Genomic DNA, 10,383 nt, shown 5'->3' with positions numbered 1-10,383 from the left:
CTATTTCACTAGTAGAGCATTTAGTGTATAGTGTTTTATGTGACCAGCGTTGAGTTGCCATGGGGGCGATTATAAACGTGCTTATAAAAGAGGTGCATTACATGGAGTTGCACAATATCAATAGCCCCACAAGCCGAGTGATCTCACAAGTAACATGAATATTCGCTTCACAAAGTGCGCAAGATCAGGCGGCTTGCAGGGCTACAATATCAATATCTCCCTCACCAGTTCAAATAGGGGACACAGATTTAAGAGAAGGAGATCTATTTTGTAGCTACACAGTACATTGATAACGGGAACAGTGCAATCACATGACATGCTTTCGACTGTAAACATACATTAAATAAGCGCAAAGGGGCGACAATCGTTTTAATATAGCTGAAGACCTTACAAGGAGTTTACAGTCCTAAAGCACAGGGATATATGTTTGCTTTACGTGCCATTCTGCCAATTGGCGTTATTTTAAAAGAATGGTACAAAAACATCCATATGAATGACTGGCAACTGAGCTTTGAAAAGGCTTTCAAACTTTAAATCTAACATTGACAGTAGACTATTAATGTGTTCTGTAATCAACATCATGACATGGATAGTGGGCGAAGTCATTCTGTATTGTAACTGTTTCTTATACAGCGACCGCACACATCCAGCATAAAGGGAATTCACAATGTTTTCCATGAGGGTGTGCAGGTGCTCTAGTGAATGAGATAGTCCCTCTCCAACACAGGAGCATCATTCAAATCAATTACAGCCTTCCCAGTGGATGGCCAATTAAACAGTGGGAGAATAAAGATTTATGTTTGTCAGTGTGCTGTAAAACATGGTTATGGTAATGACTATCTGACACCTCAAACTGTTTATAACCCACACAGAGTGCACATAAGCCTTGGTGCTGAGCCAGCATGGACGCCTCATGATGTGATGGGGGCATACTTCATCTCTGGTGGTCTGGTTTTAGGGAAGCATGGATACACAGTTTTACGTTGAACTACAGAGGCACTAAAGATCATTTTGGGTTTGTGGAACATACAGCACCATAAAAGCATTGCTTTGGAATCACGTAAGGGACACTCATTAAGAGGAAAGTCCTCATTCATGATCATTTCAGTTATTTTAATTGACAGGTGGTATGAAGCCTAATCACCATTAATCAAGTTAAAAACAGATTCAACATGCATTAGATAAAGTCGGGTCTCTGTACAGGCGCAAATAGTTACTTTATCAAACTGAATGAAAAATGCAGAATACCGTCATCAAAAAAATAGTCAGACTGGAGATGATATTTCACTTACATAATATGAATTATGACAGGGGAGTACAGATTGAATCACTTCATATGAAACTGTATTTCATAGCTTTAAATGCTGTGAAGCATCTTTTTTTATCTGAAGGATAGGTCTACTGCCTTGCTACCACAAATAAAGAAGTATACTCTTAAGTTAACAGTGACTAGTTTTAGCCTATTTGTGCTCTAAACATTCTATAAATGTATTTGAGTCTATAAACATTTGATCACCCAGGAGGACAATGAAAACATGCTGATAGGCATAAATAGTCCAGCTGGTGATTGATGCTGTTGATAAGTACAGCATCATAGGATTGTGTGGACAAGACGGTGTTGGGGCAAAGCTGTATCTGACCATCTATTTTAGCCTAGAGGCATGATCAGCATGCTAGTGTAAACCTATCAGCCTGTCAAGAGAGATGGGGGACAAGCATAGCCACCTCCCAAAATAAGATACATTTCACCTAGTCCAAAACCATAAATCCAGGTAGCTTCAACATACCTGGCGCAATAGCTAATGGTTTCTTATATCAGATATAGGAGAATGTTCAATCTCTACCATTGCCTTTGGCAACTGGAGGCCATGCAGCTATAATGTTAATTAAGGATGTTGGAAACTTTAAGGCCCAGAAATGTTTCAACAATCTTGGGATATCTTGTGACATGTTATGTTCAGTTGAGAGCTCACATAACAGGAAAGTGAAGTAATCTAGGCGCCAACTACCTGCAAAAATAAATCCACCCTATTTTAAACTTTGGAGTCCTGCAGAGTCGTATTTCTCAGTAAGAGCTGGAGACAAACTGTGAGGACAAGATTTTTAAAGATCGGAAGACCCATTTCCAGAATCCTGACATTGTCCTGTTTTGGGTTTACAGTAATATGAAAATAAATCTTTAGTGCGTCTGAGGTCATACCATAATGTTCTTACATCCATACGTCAAGTGAGTTTAATTATATTTGCCATTCAAAACTCTCAGTAGGCAATAATAACCTTCTGAGGAACTGTTTTCAGACAGACAGGAGCCTTGCTTTTGGTATGCAGAGCTCAAAAGCTAAATTGAACTAAGCTGTGGTCTATGACATCAGATCTTCTGCTATCTGAGATTACGAGACAAGGAATGACAGTCTGTCTACTTAGTCAATGAGGCTACAGAGGCAAATCCAGTATTTTCCAGATAAAAAGGCAGTTCACGTTACTCAACGTTAGCTTACTGTCCAAATCCGAAATATTTTATGACAGTACTACTGGCCCTTGGGAAGTTCTGATTGGCCTATTACTCCGCAAGAAAGGACCTCCAAAACAATGTCTGTTCTGTGAGGAAAATAATAATGATTTCAAACAGCACAAGAACAAAACCGTGCTCCTCTGCTCTCCTTCTAACTACTAGTTATGTTCATGCATTAAATTACATAATCGAATACTGACACACAATGAACACATGGGAAAAGATAACTCAGATCTGCAAAGCACATTTTTATTTCTCCACTGCAAAAATGAATTCAACTGTTTTGCTTTCTAACATCATATTAATGACTGAAATCAATGAATACTATTTAATGGCTTATGAACAACAACATTAGCTATGTAGAAGTCAAAGACCACCCAACCAACACAGACAAAGTTGCTGCAAGACGCTTCGCCACCTACCAGGTCTGTGAAGAATAGAAAAATATAACTCAGTCGATAGAATCCCACAGGAAGGCCACTGAAACCCCTGGCCTGCAGGGCGTCTTTCCTCACCACAAGTCAAATCCCTTTTGGTGTTGGAGTCCAGCTCCAGCAGTACGTGATCACCTCTGTCTAACGAGCAGACAGTGACAGCTGGTTTTATTTTAGACCCCCCCCCCCCCCCCCCCTGTAAAAAGATGGGCCAGAGGTGCTTTTTTTAGAGGGTGAGGCCTTGGTGCCTTCCATGTCGAGTCCGGGAAATCTACATGTGAATACATCCTGTAGGCCACCCACTTTTACAGGCCACTCTACTAATAAATCAGATCACTGCAGTTTCATCATCACAGATTCCATCATAGCTCACTGTCCACTCTGCAACTACAGCTGTCATCATGACCTATATTTACATGCCAAAAACATACACATTCAGTCATATATCTAATGCTTTAGGTATCTCTACCGTTCTACAGTCTTAAATTACCCTTCACAGTGTGAGCTGCTGGATCCTAGGAAAGTGCTGCTCACTTGAATGATAACAGTTAATGTTAGAGAGAAAACGGACCCATGTGATGCATCATCCAGGGGTTTGGAATGGGGTCAGTGGTGATGTAACGCTAAAGGCAGACATTGCAAGAGACACCTGAGGTTCGGAGAGCTCTCGCTCCTCTCACTCTCACTCCTCTCGTTCGTCCTCTTTTGCCCAGCTGGAGAGCAGCGGTGCAAGGCTGACTCTGCTATCCCCTGAAGGCCGGGGATGTGTGGAGGCCAGACGTGGCAGCCATGCCTCACTGCAGTGCAGTCTACCCCATGTGTAACCCACACCTGCCTCTTTATATGTCACCTGCTCTAAGAACCACATCTGACACATTCCTACCGCCGCCACTCTACACGGAAGCCTGAAACAGAGGATCTTTCGAACACAACACTCTCCAATGATTCTTGATCATGGAGACAGCCTGAATTAATTTGATACAGGACTCTTCTCGTGGCTTGATTAAATGTCCAAACAACAAGTCACATTACTCTTAAAGGGTAGGGAGGTGCCGAAGTTCTCCATTCAATCTCATTGAGTGAAAGAAACTGTCAATGTGAATACAATCTGCCAACTTTCAGCGGATGTATTAAGCCTCATGTTATTTTCATAGCGGCTCTTTTTATTCTGCTTGGAGTTAGTTCTCTGATCCATAACAGAGGGGTAAGTCATGCAGAGCGGTGGAGAGGAGGCAGCAGCAGCCTCACAACCAGTCTGCCATTCTCCACCAGCAGAGCCTGTCAGGTGGACCCATTCCCATCCCCAGCCCCTCACTGGAGATAAGAAGTAACTTCCATCAGACACGAAAGCCTTGTTCACATTGGTTTGAAGTGACTCAAATCCTATTTCTTTGCATATCCTGAACAGCCAAAAAGCACATGGAATCGGATATTTCAAGCCACAGATACAAATCTGATTCCTGGCAATGTGACTTGTCTGAATGGTCAAATCTGATGTATTTGCCCTCAAGTGGTTTTTAGACTGTTATTTGGCATATATTGTTGCTCACTAGCTACTCTGTTGACAGTTTGACAAGAACATGTGGTAGCTAACTTGCTTGTTAATTGTTTACAAACAAATTTGTGAATGTGCTAGAAAGCTAAACTGCTACCTAGCTAGCTAGTTGACTGCTGTGGCTAGCCAAAAAGGACTTGTTTTGAAAGTTTGATTATTTTTTCCTTTGAAGCTTTAAAAGTGTTCTTACACTATGATTTTAAACATTCAAATCAACTGGGAAACGTCCATGGCAGGCATTATCACTTTAGCTTGGTACATAACGTTTGAGTGATAGGAAGCACGAGCACCACCACCAATCAGCCTGCACCACTGTGCACACACCCGTCATTACTATGACAACTAGCGTAGCTATGTCAACAAATGACTGCTGTCAGAACACACAGAAATCCGATTTGGTCACTTGTAACTTGCTGTTTGGACAGTCAATATTCCAAAACGGATTTGAAAAACAAACCTGATTTGAGGATTAAGACCTGCAGTGTGAACAAGGCTTTAGAGCCTTTACATATCACTGAACACATGTCAACCGTGCCAGGAAAGAGACCCAGACACAGCACAGGGATAATGAGCTGACTGTTTCAGAGACAGTATCTTTCGCTGCCTCTGCTCCATGGGAGAAGTGCCATGCTGTCTTTCATACTGGCCCCAGATATATGCAATTATGAGTTTGTTTTTCTATACAGACAGCTTTAATATACAGTAGGTCAGGACCCTGTACATAATGTAGGGAACATTACAGTTAGCCTACCAGTAAGGACAGACAAGCACACTAGGCATAATATCTTACATATGAAAACTCAGCACACTATCTAAACTGGTCCCAAGAGAAACTGCCGCGTGAGCTCATTCATTTCCATTTACATACACAAATGTTTTAATATTTTGCTTTATAGGAAACATTGACTGTTGATTATTTGTCACTGCCTACTGCAAAGAAGACAATGTACAGTATCAAAATATATTTACATCTTTCATAAGGGACATTTTCTATTAGTGATGGGTCGTTCGCGAACTAACATCTCTTTTTGAACGGCTCTTTTTGGTGAATGTTGGGAACCACATCGCATCGGTGAAAGAGACGTTCATTTGGCTCCCTGATTGCCAAGAGTGTGCAAAGCTGTCATCAAGGCAAAGGGTGGCTATTTTGATTTGTTTAACACTTCTTTGGTTACTACATGATTCCATATGTTATTTCATAGTCTTGATGTCTTTAAATCAAATCAAATCAAATCAAATGTTATTGGCCACATGCGCCGAAAACAACAGGTGCAGTGAAATGCTTACTTACAGCCCTTAACCAACAGTGCATTAATTTTTTTATAAAAAAGTAAAATAAAACAACAACAAAAAAGTGTTGAGAAAAACTGAGCAGAAGTAAAATAAAATAACAGTAGGGAGGCTATATTTACAGGGGGGTACCGGTGCAGAGTCAATGTGCGTGGGCACCGGCTAGTTGAGGTAGTTGAAGTAATATGTACATGTGGGTAGAGTTAAAATGCATGAATAATTAACAGAGTGGTAGCAGCAGCGTAAAAATATGGGGTGGGGGGTGGGGGTGGGGGTGGGGGGGCAGTGCAAATAGTCCAGGTAGCCATGATTAGCTGTTCAGGAGTCTTATGGCTTGGGGTTAGAAGCTGTTGAGAAGTATTTTGGACCTTCACTATTATTCTACAATGTAAAAAATGTAAAAAAATAAATAAAGAAAAACCCTTGAATGAGTAGGTGTGTCCAAACTTTTGACTGGTAGTGTATAAATATATATTTGTTTCAGGTGATCAAATAATTTGACCAGGTAAACATTTATTTGAACGTGCATATCACCTTCTGACATAATGGTAGCCTACTTTTTGGGCTTTACGTTCAAGATTTGCACGTTTTTTATGGTCCTAGGTAGATTTTCAAGCATTTTGACTGAAGAGCCGTTTGGGAGCCAAATGATGCGGCTCTTTTACGTGAACAGAGCCAATTGATGCGGCTCACTGAAGAGACTCGGAATCCCCATCACTCTTTTCTATGTGACAAAAAATGACATCTGCAAGGGAGAGAAGAAAGGTCCAGGACTGCTCCGTACAAAGATCTACAGTACAGTGGGATGACAAATAGACCTACACGTCCTGTGCCTTTCAGGAGAGACTAGTGAAACATGTCTTCAAGCTATATTTATATAAACAGACACTGGGAAAAGCACAACATGTTCTCTTCTACTGACAGGGTTAAGAGAGTTCAGACAGAGTTAAGTCACACAAGCCATCAAATATCGTTGTCTGATGTATTTCTGGCACAATCTCCTTTGCCTGAGAGAAGCATTTTATTACTTCTCCTTTTGTAATTCATTATTTAATGTATTGTTAGTCCTCCTGTAAGTCATCAAATAGAGAGTGTTTCAATCCGTACACGATTTAACTCAACACACTTATAAACCAAATCTACTTGATTTGCTAGCTTTTCCTCCTCTGTCTGAAAGAAGGAGTGGGCAGTCATTTAGGTACTATACAGGTAACTGTAAGTATATTTTATTATTGTATTTTTATTCTAGTTGTTGTACAGTTGGCTTACAGTTAGATGCAGACCAAATTATAAATGCAAGAAAATGTGCATGAAGCAGCATTTTCCTCTGTAATGGTCATGTTATAACTGCAAAACATAATCATATTCCAGCTAATAAAAACCCATTTGTTTGTTTAATGTTTGTCTACAAATAGCTGCTGTTTCATATTGAATGCTAATGTTCTCCTGACATTCTAAAATTACAATGCGAATGTAATCTACCTTTTCCCTGCTGTGCTTTTAGTACAACAGTTTAATCATTGGAGAATCACGCAGAATGTTGCCAGTGTTAACTAAATAGCCCTGCCATCAGATACATCAACTGAAATGACTATACTGTCACAAATTGTAAAAAAAACTGTACAGTAATAACCAAGTGTTATTGCTGTTACCTGAATGTCACCTCTTTCCATTATCTGGTTGATGTGAAGTTAGTGATGATCCTGCACACTGCAGATAATGTCTAAGTAGGGAATTAGTTGCACATTTCATTCTGGGGGTCTACAACTGACCCTCATGTCAGGAATCAGCATGCCCATCACTGAGTGCCTAAAGCTGAGACACTTCAGAGAAAGATTTCACTGCCCGTGTCCAGCCTTGGCCTCTCTCCCAGATTGGTTGGCACATAGAGCTATTTTACTAGCCTACTCACAGCATCTGTACAGTAAAGTACATCGTTGCTGCAACAGAACTGCTTTGATTCTGGCTCTAGAAGTGAGAGAGCCTCACTGTCGCTGGCATTACTGCTCAGCTCATTGAGCACTGCAGGGCAGGCAGATGAAAGGCAGATAGATACCATGGTGGGGTGCACCAGAATGAGGTGAGATGCTATTAGATATGGAACAATACATTACTAGGCGTCTTGGATTTTATCACACTCTTTTATCATCCAATAGTACGACTGTGATTGACAGCGCACTATCTGTAATAAACATTTGAAAATGACTGACACCTCGGTTTTCAACACCTCACCTTGCGAGGATAATGGCACTGAACCTTTTTCTAAATAGTTTTATGAGTTTGAGAATACAATGGGAAGGATCTTAGACCATTCCTCCATACAGAATCCTTCCAGATCCTTGATATCCTTCGTCTGCGCTTATAGACTGCCCTCTTCAATTCAAACCAAAGGTTTTCAAAATGTTGATTTTGTGGCCAACTAAAGACATACTCCTTAATTTTCACGACTAGTAAGTATTTTTTAAACCTCCCGCTTTGGGCTGGATGTGTCAGTATGTCGTTCATACATGCATAATCTATGAGCAGAATTACTTTCTTACCTAAATTATCCACAAAATCCCTAGTTTGAAAGCGACTGTTTTCTGGAAGCTGTGCTGTGCCATTTCCCCTACATTTTCCCACACGTGGGCCAGTCCCCTAGCAATTCGGGTTTCAGCCAATGAGCTTCAGCCCCTTCCCATTTGAGTGACAGCTTGCAAGATGCACACACAGCAGAGCGAGAGAGAGAGAGAGCAATGACGTGGTGCACATACTGTATCTGCACATATGTGATGTAGTACGCAACTTTCTGGGACCACTTTTGTCTCGTGAGCACTACTTTCAGAACTACTGGCTAAAAAGTGTACAAAAGTATCAGAGAATCACTTAAAAAATTTCTTTGTGGATTTTGATGTGTGCTTCGGTTATTGTCTTGACATGAAAATATAGCTTGTTGGTGGGTTTGGCTGCAGTGTTGTCCGAAGTGACTGTATAAAATAAATAATTAAAATACTGCGCTATATTATATGCAAAATAAAAAAGGGAAATTATATTATTTTATACTAATACAATTGCTCAGAGAAAGGGATTTTGTTTAACAAGTAATAAAACAAAATCTCAAAAAGGTAGGGGTCAAAATTATTGACACCCGTTTTCAATAACTTTCAATATTTCACCTTGCGAAGGATAATTGGAACTGAGCCTTTTTCTAAAATGTTTTATGATTTGGAGAACACATTGGGAGGAATCTTAGACCATTCCGCCATACAGAATCCTTCCAGATCCATGATATCCTTTGTCTGTGCATATGGACTGCCCTCTTCAATTCAAACCACAGGTTTACAATGGGTTTTACGTCTGAAGACTGCAATGGTCGTTGCAATATGTTGATTTTATTGCCAATTAACCATTTATTTGTGGATTTTGATATGTGCTTGGGGTTATTGTCTTCCTGGAAGATCCACTTCCATCCAATTTTCAGCCTCCTGTCGACATTCATCATTGCCAAATCCCACAACGCTGATACCTTAACCTTCACACCCAGTTACTAGAAGGTCAAGGTGACCATAAAATACTGTATACAGGACTTTCACCACAACAGGATTTACTAAGCTTTTGCACTGGTGCTAAATTTGCAACTTCAGCAGAGGGAGAGGGGTTGATCTTACTGTGAATAAAGGCTTCCTTGGGTTTAGTTTCCCCCCCTTGTATAACAGGTGGAATATTGCAGTGGCGGAAACATTTAACAACTCTTGCCCATAGTGTTATGTAAATAGTTAAAATAAAGGACATTATTATATGAGCGCAATGTTCTGTAGTCTACTCAAATATTTTCAGACAAGGGTATAAAAGAGTAATTACAGGGCCTTTAGCTAAATATTTAATTTGACCTACAGGATTAAATCTTAACGACAAACATAAAAAGATGGATATTGTGCTCTCCGCTTCGAGCCGAAATACACAGCACATACATATGTATCACATGACATCAATAAGGAAATCTGTTGTCATTAATTTTTAATCAATCCCTTGATACTTTATGCCCACACTTCCTTGCTTTTCCTTTCCTGACATACTTTCATCGTAGCTCCTCATCATTTCCTTAGATTAAAGGAGATAAACAACAGTAAAGACACTAGCAATATTGCAAACTTCACACTCATAAAGAAAATATATGCACTGTTCACTTTCTGTAATATGTATCTATATAATTTGTTGTTATGGTGATTGACTTGAAAGCTTTCTAAATATAGTGCAGTTTTGTTTTGGTGACCAAGCAAGCCCGGGCACTGGACTCTCCTCACTAGAGTGTACTAACTGGTGGCATCCTATTTCCTATTTAGTTCAGTACTTTGGAACAAAAGTACTGCACTATGAAGGGTATAGGGTGCCATTTGGGATGCACATCTCTCTCACACTGGTGGTCTGTTCCTCTAACCTACAGGTGTTCTACTGGATAGGCCATCCAGGCACGTCTCCCCAGAGAGATGTCTGTGATGTGCTGTCTGATGTACTGGCTGACATTTGTGTCCCAGAGAGAGATTGGGGCAAGGACAACCAAGGAGCATACAGTGAGGGAAAAAAGTATTTGATCCCCTGCTGATTTTGTACGT

The sequence above is a fragment of the Coregonus lavaretus genome (assembly GCF_964263955.1).
Source record: "Coregonus lavaretus genome assembly, chromosome: 16".
Lineage (NCBI taxonomy): Eukaryota > Metazoa > Chordata > Actinopteri > Salmoniformes > Salmonidae > Coregonus > Coregonus lavaretus.
The sequence above is the reverse complement of the archived record's forward strand: the minus strand, read 5'-3'. Positions refer to the sequence as shown.